This window comes from Bos mutus, chromosome X (assembly GCF_027580195.1).
Source record: "Bos mutus isolate GX-2022 chromosome X, NWIPB_WYAK_1.1, whole genome shotgun sequence".
NCBI lineage: Eukaryota > Metazoa > Chordata > Mammalia > Artiodactyla > Bovidae > Bos > Bos mutus.
The window spans coordinates 37,598,544-37,612,093 of record NC_091646.1 but is presented as its reverse complement, the minus strand read 5'-3'; the positions used below and the strand labels follow the sequence as shown (position 1 = coordinate 37,612,093).

The 13,550-nt window shown below is 41.9% G+C and overlaps 1 pseudogene; it reads left to right on the top strand.

Moving 5' to 3' along the window:
* The first annotated feature begins 3,013 nt into the window (after nucleotides 1-3,013).
* LOC102266715 (rho GTPase-activating protein 17-like) lies at nucleotides 3,014-8,923 on the top strand (annotated as a pseudogene).
* The last annotated feature ends 4,627 nt before the right edge of the window (nucleotides 8,924-13,550 follow it).

The following is a 13,550-nucleotide window of genomic DNA, read 5'->3' as shown; positions in this document are numbered from 1 at the left end:
AGGCTGGCATTTCACATGATGTACTCAACATAAAAGTTAAATAAGTAGAGTCACATTATACAACCTTGACATAGTTCTTTCCAAATTTTGAACCAGTTCATTGTTCCATATCCAGTTCTAACTGTTGATTCTTGTCTTGCATACAGGTTTATTAGGAGACAATTAAAGTAGTCTGATATTCTCATTTTTTAAGAATTTTCCACAGTTTATTGTGCTCCATACTTTCTAAGGCTTTAGCATAGTCAGTGAAGCAGAAGTAGATGATTTTGTAAAGTTGCTTTGCTTTCTTTATGATCCATTGGATATTGGCAATTTGATCTCTGGTTCCTCTGCCTTTTCTAAACACAACTTGTACATCTGCAAATTCTTGGTTCATGTACTGCTGAAATCTAGCTTGAAGATTTTTTTTTTTTTATCATAACCTTGCTAGCATGTGAAATAAGTGCAATTGTATGATAGCATCAACATTCTTTGGCATTCTTTCTTTGGGATTGGAATGAAAACTGACATTTTCCAGTTCTCTGGCCAGTTCTGAGATTTCCAAGTCTGCTGAACATATTTTGTGTAGCACTTTAGCAGTATTGCCTTTTAGGGTTTTAAATAGCTCAGCGGGAATTCTGTCACCTCCTCTAGCTTTGCTCATAGTAATGCTTCCTACAGGCCTTCTGAATTCACACTCCAGGATGTCTGGCTCTAGGTGAGTGACCACACCATCATTATTATCCACATCATTGAGCCCTTTTTTTTGTACAGTTCTTCTGTGTATTTCTGCCACCTCTTCTTAATCTCTTCTGCTTCTTTTAGGTCCTTATTGTTACTGTCCTTTATTGCACACATCCTTGCATGAAATGTTTTCTTGATATTCTATTTTTTCCCCGTCTAGTTCTTTGCATTGTTCACTTAGGAAGGCTTTTTCTTATCTCCCCCCACTATTTTTTGGAAACTTGCATTCACTGGTTATATCCTTCCCTTTTTCATTTGCCTTTGGCTACTCTTCTTTTATCAGCTATTTATAAAACTTCTGCAGACAACCATTTTACCTTCTTGCATTTCTTTTTCTTTGAGATGGTTTTGGTCACTGTCTCCTGTACAATGTTACAAATCGCTGTTCATAGTTCTTCAGGCACTCTGTCTACCAGAGCTAATTCCTTGAATCTATTCATCACCTCCACAATGGTTTTGGCAATAATTGAATGGTCTAGTGTTTTTCCCTACTTTCTTTTTAAACTTGAATTTTTCAATAAGAAGTTGATAATCCTAGCCACAGTCAGCTCCAGGTCTTGTTTGTACTGCCTGTTTTTGCTGCCTCTTCATCTTTGGATGCAAAGAATAAGTCTATCTGATTTTGGTATTGACCATCTGGTGATGTCCATGTATAGAGTTGTCTCTTGTGTTTTTGTAATAGGATTAGCGACTTTATAAATAGAAGCACCAGAGAGCTTGCTGTCTTTCTCACAAGCACAAAAAAGTGATATGAACACAGTGAGACGGGAGCTTAGAAGACAGAAAGAGCCCTCACAAGTAACTAAACAGTATGGCACCTTGACCTTGGATTTTCTAGCCTTCAGAACTGTGAGAAAATTAACTACTACTGTTTAAGCCATGAAGACTGTGATTTTTTTTTTATGACAGCCTAAATAGACTAAGAAACTGTCACAAAATTACTACAAACATGGCATCTTAAAATCACAGAAATTTATTATTTACGATCACATTAGATCACAATTCATGGTGGATTTTATTTATTTATTTATTTATTTGCTGTTATTTTTGGTGGGTGGTGGTGGTGTCTTTTTTTTATTATTATTATTTCATGGTCTTACATGGCTAAAATCAGAGACAGAGGATCCCTGTGTTATACCAGTAGCAATAAGAAACAAATATATATCCTCGTATCAAGAGGGCATTATATTATTAAAAATAATTAAATATGTGAGATCAGCTTTGTAATTAAGATTTGAGCAGGGGCTAGATGATTTTTAAGACTATATTAGAAAATGTCTAAATTTCTTTGAGCAAATCGTTTATGAGACTGTTTTCCAAGTTGATTCTACTATTATACATTTCTACTAGAAATATATGAGAATTTTAATTGGTCCTGTATGGTGTTCATGATGTATTTAAAATATGGGTCTGTAATTTCTGACTTCTGCTGAATCTCACTAGCTCTTTCACTTTGAGGCTTTGTCTTACAAGGGAGTGGAGGAGGAAACAACAAGTATTCTTGCCTGAAAAATCCCATGGACAGTGGAGCCTGGCAGGCTACAGTCTATAGGGTCACAAAGGGTTGGGCACAACTTAGCATATATTCACAGCATAGCTTACAAGGGAGATTTTTTTCAGTTAGTTTTGATAGTTCATGGAGGATATGACCCTCCTGCTCCATCTTCTAACTGTGATCTCTTTGCAGTCACCTCTGAAAATGCATATGTAATGAAGTTTCTATGCATGTGAAAAAGTAAAGCAAGCAAGCAAACAAACAAAAAACACCAAAAATTTAAAAACAAAGATTAAAAAATATTGTAGATACTAATAAGTTATTAATATTATATAGGGGAACTAAGTTATGTTTCTGATATGTAGTGAGTGAGTGATTGTTGCTCAGTCATGTCCAACTCTTTGTGACCCCATGAACTGTAGCCTGACAGCCTCCTCTGTCCATGGAATTCTCCAGGCAAAAATACTGGAGTGGGTTGCCATTTCCTTATCCAGGGGATCTTCCTGACAAATGGACTAAACATGAGTCTCCTGTACTTCAGGCAGATTCTCTATCACCTGAGCCACCAAGAAAGTCTACTATTAAGAGACATTTCTAAGTATAAAGACACGTTAACTTAAAAAAGTATCAGCAGATACATGCTTGATTTTATCTTATAATCTATAGACAATGAATTAGAAATTGCAATGAATCTATATACCTTTTCCAAAGGAATATCCAAGACAGAAGAAACAATAACTTTTTAAATGACAATCAGACGAAATAATTTAGATGAAGCTTATCTCTCTTGAAGAGATGGAGATTGGGCAAGTGGCCAGATATGTAATAATTGGGCATTACAGAAAGTCCAAAGAGCACACCACCAGGGGCCTGGTTCTCCTAGCCAGCCCCAACCTACCAACGCCAAGGGCAGAGCTGCTGGAACTAACACAGTGAGGGTGGGGCCATGGGCCTGGGAAGCAGTGAGGAAAGGATGTAGGCTGCACCATGAAGAAGCAGTTTATATGTGTTCCTTTTTATGGCTGAGTAGTATTTCATTGTTGGAGAAGGCAATGGCACCCCAATCCAGTATTCTTGCCTGGAAAATCCCATGGACGGAGGAGCCTGGTAGGCTGCAGTCCATGGGGTCGCTAACAGTCAGACACGACTGAGCGACTTCACTTTCACTTTTCACTTTCATGCCTTGGAGAAGGAAATGGCAACCCACTCCATTGTTCTTGCCTGGAGAATCCCAGGGACGGGGGAGCCTGGTGGGCTTCCATCTATGGAGTCACACAGAGTGGGACATGACTGAAGCGACTTAGCAGCAGTATTTCATTGCATATTTGTACCACAGCTTCTTTATTCATTCTTCTGCCCATGGACATCTAGGCTGCTTCCATGTCTTAGCTATTGTAAATAGTGGTTCAATAAACACTGTGGTATATGTTTCTTTTTCAATTTGTGTTTCCTCAGGGTCTATGCCTAAGAATGGGATTGCTGGGTTATATGGTGATTTTATTCTTAGTTTTTTAAAGGAATCTCCATACTGTCTTCCATAGTGGCTGTGTCAATTTACATTCCCACCAGCAAAGTAAGAGGGTTCCCTTCTCTCTACATCCTCTCCAGCATTAATTGTTTGTAGACTTTTTGATGATGGCCATTCTGACTTGTGTGAGGTGGTATTTCATTGTAGTTTTGATTTGAATTCCTCTAATAATGAGCGATGTTGAAAACCTCTTCATGGTTTTGTTAGCCACCTGTATGTCTTCTTTGGAAAAATGTCTGTTTAGGTCTTTTTCACACTTTTTGATTAGGTTGTTTGTTTTTCTGGTATTGAGTTGTATGAGCTGCTTGCATGTTTCATTTACTATTATTCTCTCCCATTCTGAGGGCTGTTTTTTCACCTTGTTTGTAGTTTCCTTTGTTATGCAAAAACTCTTAAGTTTAATTAGGTCCCACTTGTTTATTTTTATTTCCATTACTCTAGGAGGTGGTTAATAGAAGATCTTGCTTTATGTCATTGAGTGTTCTGCAAAAGTTTTCCTCAAGTAGTTTTGTAGTTTCTGGTCTTACATTTAGGTCGGAAGAAATGGAATAGCCATCATGGTCAGCAAAAGAATTCAAAATGCAGTACTTGGATGCAAAGTACATCTCAAAAATGACAGAATCGTCTCTTTTTGTTTCCAAGGCAAATCATTCAATATCACAGTAATCCAAGCCTATGCCCCAACCAGTAATGCTGAAGAAGCTGAAGTTGAATGGTTCTATAAAGACCAACAAAACCTTTTAGAGCTAACACCCAAAAAAGATGACCTTTTCATTATAGGGGACTGGAATGCAAAAGTAGGAAGTCAAAAAACACATGGAGTAATAGGCAAATTTGGCCTTGGAATATGGAATGAAGCAGGGCAAAGACTAATAGAGTTTTCCCAAGAAAATGCACTGGTCATAGGAAATACCCTCTTCCAACAACACAAGAGAAGACTCTACACATGGATATCACCAGATGGTCAACACTGAAATCAGATTGATTATATTCTTTGAAGCCAAAGATGGAGAAGCTCTATACAGTCAACAAAAACAAGACCAGGAGCTGACTTTGGCTCAGATCAGGAACTCCTTATTGCCAAATTCAGACTAAAATTGAAGAAAGTAGGGAAAACCACTAGACTATTCAGGTATGACCTAAATCAAATCCCTTATGATTATACAGTGGAAGGGAGAAATAGATTTAAAGGACTAGACCTGATAGATAGAGTACCTGATGGACTATGGACAGAGGTTTGTGACATTGTACAGGAGACAGGGATCAAGACCATCCCCATGGAAAAGAAATGCAAAAAGCAAAATGGCTGTCTGGGGAGGCCTTACAAATAGCTGTGAAAAGAATAAAAGTGAAAAGCAAAGGAGAAAAGGAAAGATATAAGCATCTGAATGCAGAGTTCCAAAGAATAGCAAGAAGAGATCAGAAAGCCTTCCTCAGTGATCAATGCAAAGAAATAGAGGAAAACAACAGAATGGGAAAGACTAGAGATCTCTTCAAGAAAATTAGAGACATCAAGGGAACATTGCATGCAAAGATGGGCACAATAAAAGATAGAAATGACAGGGACCTAACAGAAGCAGAAGATATTAAGAAGAGGAAGCAAAAATCCACATAAGACCTGTACAAAAATGATCTTCACAACCCAGATAATCACGATGGTGTGATCACTCACATAGAGCCAGACATCCTGGAATGTGAAGTCAAGTGGACCTTAGGAAGCATCAGTACAAACAAAGCTAGTGGAGGTGATGGAACTCCAGTTGAGCTGTTTCAAATCCTGAAAGATGATGCTGTGAAAGTGCTACACTCAATATGCCAGCAAGTTGGGAATACTCAGCAGTGGCCATAGGATTGGAAAATATCAGTTTTCATTCCAATCCCAAAGAAAAGCAATTGCAAAGAATGCTCAGACTACCACACAATTGCACTCATCTCACACGCCAGTAAAGTAGTACCCAAAATTCTCCAAGCCAGGCTTCAGCAATACATGAACCATGCACTTCCAGATGTTCAAGTTGGTTTTAGAAAAGGCAGAGGAACCAGAGATCAAATTGCCAACATGTGCTGGATCATCAAAAACGCAAGAGAGTTCCAGAAAAACATCTATTTCTGCTTTATTGACTATGCCAAACCCTTTAACTGTGTGGATCACAATAAACTGTGGAAAATGCTGAAAGAGGTGGGAATACGAGACCACCTGACCTGCCTCTTGAGAAACCTATATGCAGGTCAGGAAGCAACAGTTATAACTGAACATGGAACAACAGACTGGATCCAAATAGGAAAAGGAGTACTTCAAGGCTGTATATCGTCACCCTGCTTATTTAACTTCTATGCAGAGTACATCATGAGAAATGCTAGGCTGGAAGAAGCACAAGCTGGAATCCAGATTTCCGGGAGAAATATCAATAACCTCAAGATATGCAGATCACACCACCCTTATGGCAGAAAGTGGAGAGGAACTAAAAAGCTTCTTGATGAAATGAAAGTGGAGAGTGAAAAAGTTGGCGTAAAGCTCAACATTCAGAAAACTAAGATCATGTCATCTGGTCCAATACCTTCATGGCAGATACACGGGGAAACAGTGGAATCAGTGGCTGACTTTATTTTTTGCATCTCCAAAATCACTGCAGATGGTGATTGTAGCCATGAAATTAAAAGACACTTACTCCTTGGAAAGAAAGTTATGACCAACTGAGATAGCATATTCAAAAGCAGAGACATAATTTTGCCAACAAAGGTCCGTCTAGTCAAGGCTATGGTTTTTCCAGTGGTCGTGTATGGATGTGAGAGTTGGACTGTGAAGAAAGCTGAATGCTGAAGAATTGATGCTCTTGAACTGTGGTGCTGGAGAAGACTCTTGAGAGTCCCTTGGACTGCAAGGAGATCCAACCAGTCCATCCTAAAGGAGACCAGTTGTGGGTGTTCTTTGGAAGGACTGATGCTAAGGCTGAAACTACAATACTTTGGCCACCTCATGCAAAGATTTAACTCATTGGAAAAGACCCTGATGCTGGAGGGACTGGGAGTAGGAGGAGAAGGGGACGGCAGAGGATGAGATGGCTGGATCGTATCACTGACTCTATGCACATGAGTTTGTGTGAACTCCAGGCATTGGTGTTGGACAGCGAGGCTTTGCGTCCTGAGATTCATGGGGTCACAAAGACTCTGACATGACTGAGTGACTTAACTGAATGGCGTTAGCAAGTGTTCTCATTTCATTCTTTTGCATGTACCTGTGGACGAACCTAGAGCCTATTATAACTGAGTGAAGTAAGTCAGAGAGATAAATATAAATGTCTTAGAAAAGGCCCTCCTATAGTTGCAAACCCATCAAGATAAATGGGTGGAGAAGTCCACCTTTGGGATGCGTTTGGAAGAACACCTGAAGCATGGCAGTGGTGAGATGCGCTGTGTCTTGAGGCTTGCTGGAGACAGGCTTGCTATTGCTGGAGACAGGCGAGAAGTAGGAGGACCTTTTCTGAACTGAGGCTGGGGCCTCAAAGTTAAGGAAACTGAAATCTGCTGTAAACTGTTCTACTTCTTGCCTGGATGAGTTCAACTCCTCCCCCCCCCTCACCTCCACACACACAGCAACATGTGTTTTAAAGTTCTATTTACAGGAAATGCCTGAACCTTTGATGACTTTTAATCTGTATGAAGAATGGACACAAGTTGCAAGTGTACAGGTTCAAGACAAAAACTTCAGGATTTGTGGAGAACATGTCAGAAGTTTCCACCACAAAATTTTGTTAACTTTAGGCATTTAATCAAGTTCCTTGAAAAACTTACTTAGACCAGTGACATTAATAAAATGACTCTCAGCAACCTTGCAATCATTTTAGGCTCTAACTTCTCATGGGCCAAAAATGAAGAAATGCTTGCCAAGATGGCAGCAGCCACATCCATCCATGTGGTTGGGGTCATCAAACCCAACATTCAGTGTGTCACCTGGCTATTCCCCAAAGAGGTGGAATTTAACCTGTCAGAAATGTTCATACCTCTCACCAGTCACTCATCCCACTCAAATTCCAGTCACTCATCCCACGCTGGAAATGACCCTGTTGACTCAGGGACCCTGGAAAGAAAGCAGCCTGCCAGTGTGGTGGTGATGGAGGGGTACCTGATGAAGAAAGAGAGCTTTGGTGTGAAGCTTATGGACTTCCAGGCCCACTGGCAGGGTAGAAGCCTAGTTATAAAGCATTTATTCCCTTCTTTTCAGCTGCCACTCTGGCCCACAGATGGAAGCACTTTGGCTCCAGTGGGCCCAGAGCCTCCTCCCCAGAGCTCTAGGGCCTAAAGCAGCACAGGGGATGGGACTGGCCCCTCTTCTGAGGGCATACTGGGGCAGGGGCCCAGCCCAGGCAACAGCAGTCCTCCAAAGCCCAAGGAATCTGTGGATGCACCTGCACCCAGCAGAAACAACAGTAAGACCCCATTCCCCCTCCACCCTCCACCCCAGGCCCAGTCAGTTGCTGGCTCCCATCAGCTCTCTGTGCCCCCCTCCCCATGCACACAAATTCCACCAGCCCAAGCCCACACAGTGTGAAGCAAACTGTTAAAAAAAACTGCTCCTGAAACCAGGAAACTGGCCTCCCAGCCATCCTGGGGGGCAGAGTTCTCCAGAAACATCTCAGCATCCACCCAGCCAGTCACCAAAGCCATCTACCTGAAGCTCTTCTCCCCCTACTCAGCCCCCGGGCCAGGCCCCAGGCCAGGTCTGTGCCACCTCACAGCTCTCTGCACCTCTGAGGTACTCCAGCAGCCTGTCTCTGATCCAAGCCCCCAATCACCCGCTGCCACAGGCCCCCACACAGACCACACTGCTTGCTGTGCTCACCAAATCCAGCAGCAGTGCCCACCCATCCCGGGGGTGCCCAGTGAACCTGGACTCCAGCAGTTGTCCCACACCCCTCCCCAGATACCAACACACAGCACCCTGCCCCTCGGAAAACAGAATCCCAGCCAGGCAGTGAGTAACTCTGAGACTGCACAGCAACATGCTAGAACCTTACCGAGACCTAAACCGCTACCAAAGCTGGGGAACTGGCCCAACGTCCCCAGCCCCGCCCCCTCATCCTCCTGCCGTCCATCCCATCTGGGATGGCAACCTCATCATCGCAGCTCTCACCACCTCCAAAAATAATCACAGGTGTATGACCTGCCATATTCCATAAGAACTGAAATTGGAATACTTAATGATGCCAATTCCAGGTTTTCAGAACCATTTTGCAGCATCTTGCCAGAACCTTCTTACACTGTTGGTGGGAATGCAAACTAGTACAGCTACTGTGGAGAAGAGAGTGGAGATTCCTTACAAAACAGGAAATAAAACTGCCATATGACCCAGAAATCCCACTGCTGAGCATACACACCGAGGAAACCAGAATTGAAAGAGACACGTGTACCCCAGTGTTCATCACAGCACTGTTTATAATAGCCAGGACATGGAAGCAACCTAGATGTCCATCAGCAGATGAATGGATAAGAAAGCTGTGGTACATATACACAATGGAATATTACTCAGCCATTAAAAAGAATACATTTGAATCAGTTCTAATGAGGTGGATGAAACTGGAGCCTATTATACAGAGTGAAGTAAGCCAGAAAGAAAAACACCAATACAGTATACTAATGCATATATACGGAATGTGGAAAGATGGTAATGATAACCCTGTATGCGAGACAGCAAAAGAGACACAGATGTATAGAAGAGTCTTCTGGACTCTGTGAAAGAGGGCAAGGGAGGGATGATATTGAAGAATGGCATTAAAACATGTAAATTATCATATGTGAAACAAATCGCCAGTCCAGGTTTGATGCATGAGACAGGGTGCTCGGGGCTGGTGCACCGGTTTGCTTTGGGGAGGGAGGTGGAAGGGGGGTTCAGGATGGGGAACACATGTACCCCCATGGTGGATTCATATCAATGTATGGCAAAACCAACACAGTATTGTAAAGTAAAATAAATAAACAATTAAAACTGAAAAAGGAAAAAAAAAAAAAAAACTGAGAAGCTTTCAGTGAAGGAGAAAAAAAGACCCCACCATGCAAGATTTGGCCTTTCACAGCTATAAGAGAGAGCAGAGGCTGACACTTAAAGCTGGGTGATCTGTCTTGAAGAAGCTGCCTTTCTTTACATGGGAAAGAATGCCCCCCCATTTTTTTTAAGAGATACTTATAGCAGAAAGAGTATCATTGCTGAAACATGCTTTTGTCACTGCTGTTCATGCAGGTGGCACCATTGGCAACTTGGAATGAAAGACGAACAGTGAAGAAGAAAGAAGACTAACAAAGTCCATCCATTACACTCAACTGCTTCCTGCTACTTGCACTTTCATTCTCCTGATCACAAGGGAGTTTTGTCTCCTTCAAACGTGCTGCAGAATCATTTTGTATGAAGCATGGTCTGTGCCTCCCTGACCCCTCAGAACCACAAGGATTTGAGGTGACCACTGGATCCGTCACCTCAGCAAACTGGATTGCCTTATGCTTCATTGGATTGCCAGAATGTAGACAGAAATGTAGTTATTTAAAAAAAGATGTAATTTCTACTTTATAAGGACTGAATATTATTCTAGTTTTGTCAGGAAGCATTTAATAGGAGGCTTCCTGTGTGATGTTTTGGATCCGTCATGAATCCTCTGTCCCTTATTAATTACTGAATATTCAGGAATAAAGTGCAGTAGCAAACTACTCCTGGGGGCTTAGGAATGCATGCATTTCCTTCGTTAGTTTTTCCATACTGTGATAAGTAACTATATATGACCCTCTTCCTTTTTATGAAACATATGGTAAAAGTGATTATTTCACTCTCTTTCATATGGATGACCTCATGTTTCCTTGATAATTTGTAAGCTTCAATTTTATTTCTGCTGAAAATAGCTACCTTGCTCAGTTCAGTCCAGTCACTCAGTCGTGTCCAACTATTTGCGACCCCATGAATTGCAGCACATCAGGCCTCCCTGTCCTTCACCAACTCCCAAAGTTCACTCAAACTCATGTCCATCGATTCGGTGATGCCATCCAGCCACCTCTTCTTCTGTCATCCCCTTCTCCTCCTGTCCCCAATCCCTCCCAGCATCAGAGTCTTTTCCAGTGAGTTAACTCTTAGCATAAGGTGGGCAAAGTATTGGAGGTTCCTTATAAGACAGTATAAATACCCACACAATTTTGAATAAAGCACCTTTGCTCCATCAGAGCTGTGGTCCCCGTGTGTCTCTCTCTCTCTCTCTCTCTCTCTGTCTCAGGCTAATTCTCTAAAGCGCAGAGGCTCACTGGGCTCATTTTCTTGCGCAGATTTCTAAGACCCTCTCTAGAAGGTGTTCTGTCCCTTCACCCCTTCAAGAGGGTGCCTGGTGCGTTCCTGAGCAGTGCAAGCCCTGTACCAGGGACTTTATTGGCTTTCTGCATAAACCAAGGAATATCAGCCTCTTTCTCTCTCCTTTACTAATTTTTTTAATTATTATTATTGCTCAATGGGGTTATTTATTCTTTTTTATTTTCTTTTTCTATTTTTTTTTAAATTTACAATACTGTATTGGTTTTGCCATACATCAACATGAATCCACCATGAGTGTATACGTGTTCCCCATCCTGAACACCCCTCCCACCTCCCTCCCCATACCATCACTTTGGGTCATCCCAGGGCACCATTCATGAGCATCCTGTATCATGCCTCACATCTGGACTGGCGATTCATTTCACACGTGATAATTTACATGTTACAATGCCATTCTCCAAAATCATCCCACCCTCGCCCTCTCCCACAAAGTCCAAAAGACTCTTCTATACATCTGTGTCTCATTTGCTGTCTCGTGTACAGGGTTATTGTTGCCACCTTTATAAATGCAACATATATGCAATCAGTTCAGTTCAGTTTATTCAGTCGCTCAGTCATGTCTGAATCCTTGCGACCCCATGAACTGCAGCACACTAGGCCTCCCTGTCCATCAACAACTCCTGGAGTCCACTCAGACACACGTCCATCGAGTCAGTGATGCCATCCAGCCATCTCATCTTCTGTCGTCCCCTTCTCCTCCTGCCCCCAATCCCTCCCAGCATCAAAGTCTTTTCCAATGAGTCAACACTTCGCATGAGGTGGCAAAAGTATTGTAGTTTCAGCTTTAGCATCATTCCTTCCAAAGAAATCCCAGGGCTGATCTCCTTCAGAATGGACTGGTTGGATCTCCTTGCAGTCTAATGGACTCTCAAGAGTCTTCTCCAACACCACAGTTCAAAAGCATCAATTCTTCAGCCCTCAGCTTTCTTCACAGTCCAACTCTCACATCCATACATGACCACAGGAAAAACCATAGCCTTGACTAGACGGACCTTTGTTAGCAAAGTAATGTCTCTGTTTTTTCAATATGCTATCTAGGTTGGTCATAACTTTACTTCCAAGGAGTAAGCGTCTTTTAGTTTCATGGCTGCCATCACCATCTGCCGTGATTTTGGAGCCCCCCCAAAAAAACAAAATCTGACATTATTTCCACTGTTTCCCCATCTATTTCCCATGAACTGATGGGACCATAAGCCATGATCTTCGTTTTCTGAATGTTGAGTTTGAAGCCAACTTTTTCACTCTCCTCTTTCACCTTCATCAAGAGGCTTTTTTGTTCCTCTTCACTTTCTGCCATAATGGTGGTGTCATCTGCATATCTGAGGTTGCTGACGTTTCTCCCTGCAATCTTGATTCCAGCTTGTGCTTCTTCCAGTCCAGCGTTTCTCATGATGTACTCTGCATAGAAGTTAAATAAGCAGGGTGACAATATACAGCCTTGACGTACTCCTTTTCCTATTTGGAACCAGGCTGTTGTTCCATGCCCAGTTCTAACTGTTGCTTCCTGACCTGCATATAGGTTTCTCAAGAGGCAGGTCAGGTGGTCTGGTATTTCCATCTCTTTCAGAATTTTCCACAGTTTATTGTGATCCACACAGTCAAAGATATTGGCATAGTCAAAAAGCAGAAATAGATGTTTTTCTGGAATTCTCTTGATTTTTTGATCATCCAGTGGATGTTGGCAAATTGATCTCTGGTTCCTCTGCTTTTTCTAAAACCAGCTTGAATATCTGAAAGTTGACGGTTCATGTATTGCTGAAGCCTGGCTTGGAGAATTTTGAGCATTACTTACTAGAGTGTGAGATGAGTGCAATTGTGTGGTAATTGGAGCATTCTTTGGCATTGCCTTCCTTTGGGATTGGAATGAAAACTGACCTTTTCCAGTCCTGTGGCCAGTGCTGAGTTTTCCAAATTTGCTGGCATTTTTAGTGCAGCACTTTCACAGCATCATCTTTCAGGATTTGAAATAGCTCAACTGGAATTCCATCACCTCCACTAGCTTTGTTCATAGTGATGCTTCCTAAGGTCCACTTGACTTCACATTCCAGGATATCTGGCTCTAGGTCAGTGATCACACCATCATGATTATCTGGGTCATGAAGATCTTTTTGGTTCAGTTCTTCTGTATATTCCTGCCACCTCTTCTTAATATCTTATGCTTCTGTTAGGTCCATACCATTTCTGTCCTTTATCGAGCCCATCTTTGCATGAAATGTTCCATTGGTATCTCTACTTTTCTTGAAGAGATCTCTAGTCTTTCCCATTCTGTTGTTGTCCTCCATTTCTTTGCATTGATCGCTGAGGAAGGCTTTCTTATCTCTTCTTGCTATTCTTTGGAACTCTGCATTCAGATACTTATATCTTTCCTTTTCTCCTTTGCTTTTCGCTTCTCTTCTTTTCACAGCTATTTGTTAGTATACTCTATTGGTGCTCTTCTTTCTGGCTTACTTCACTCTGTATAA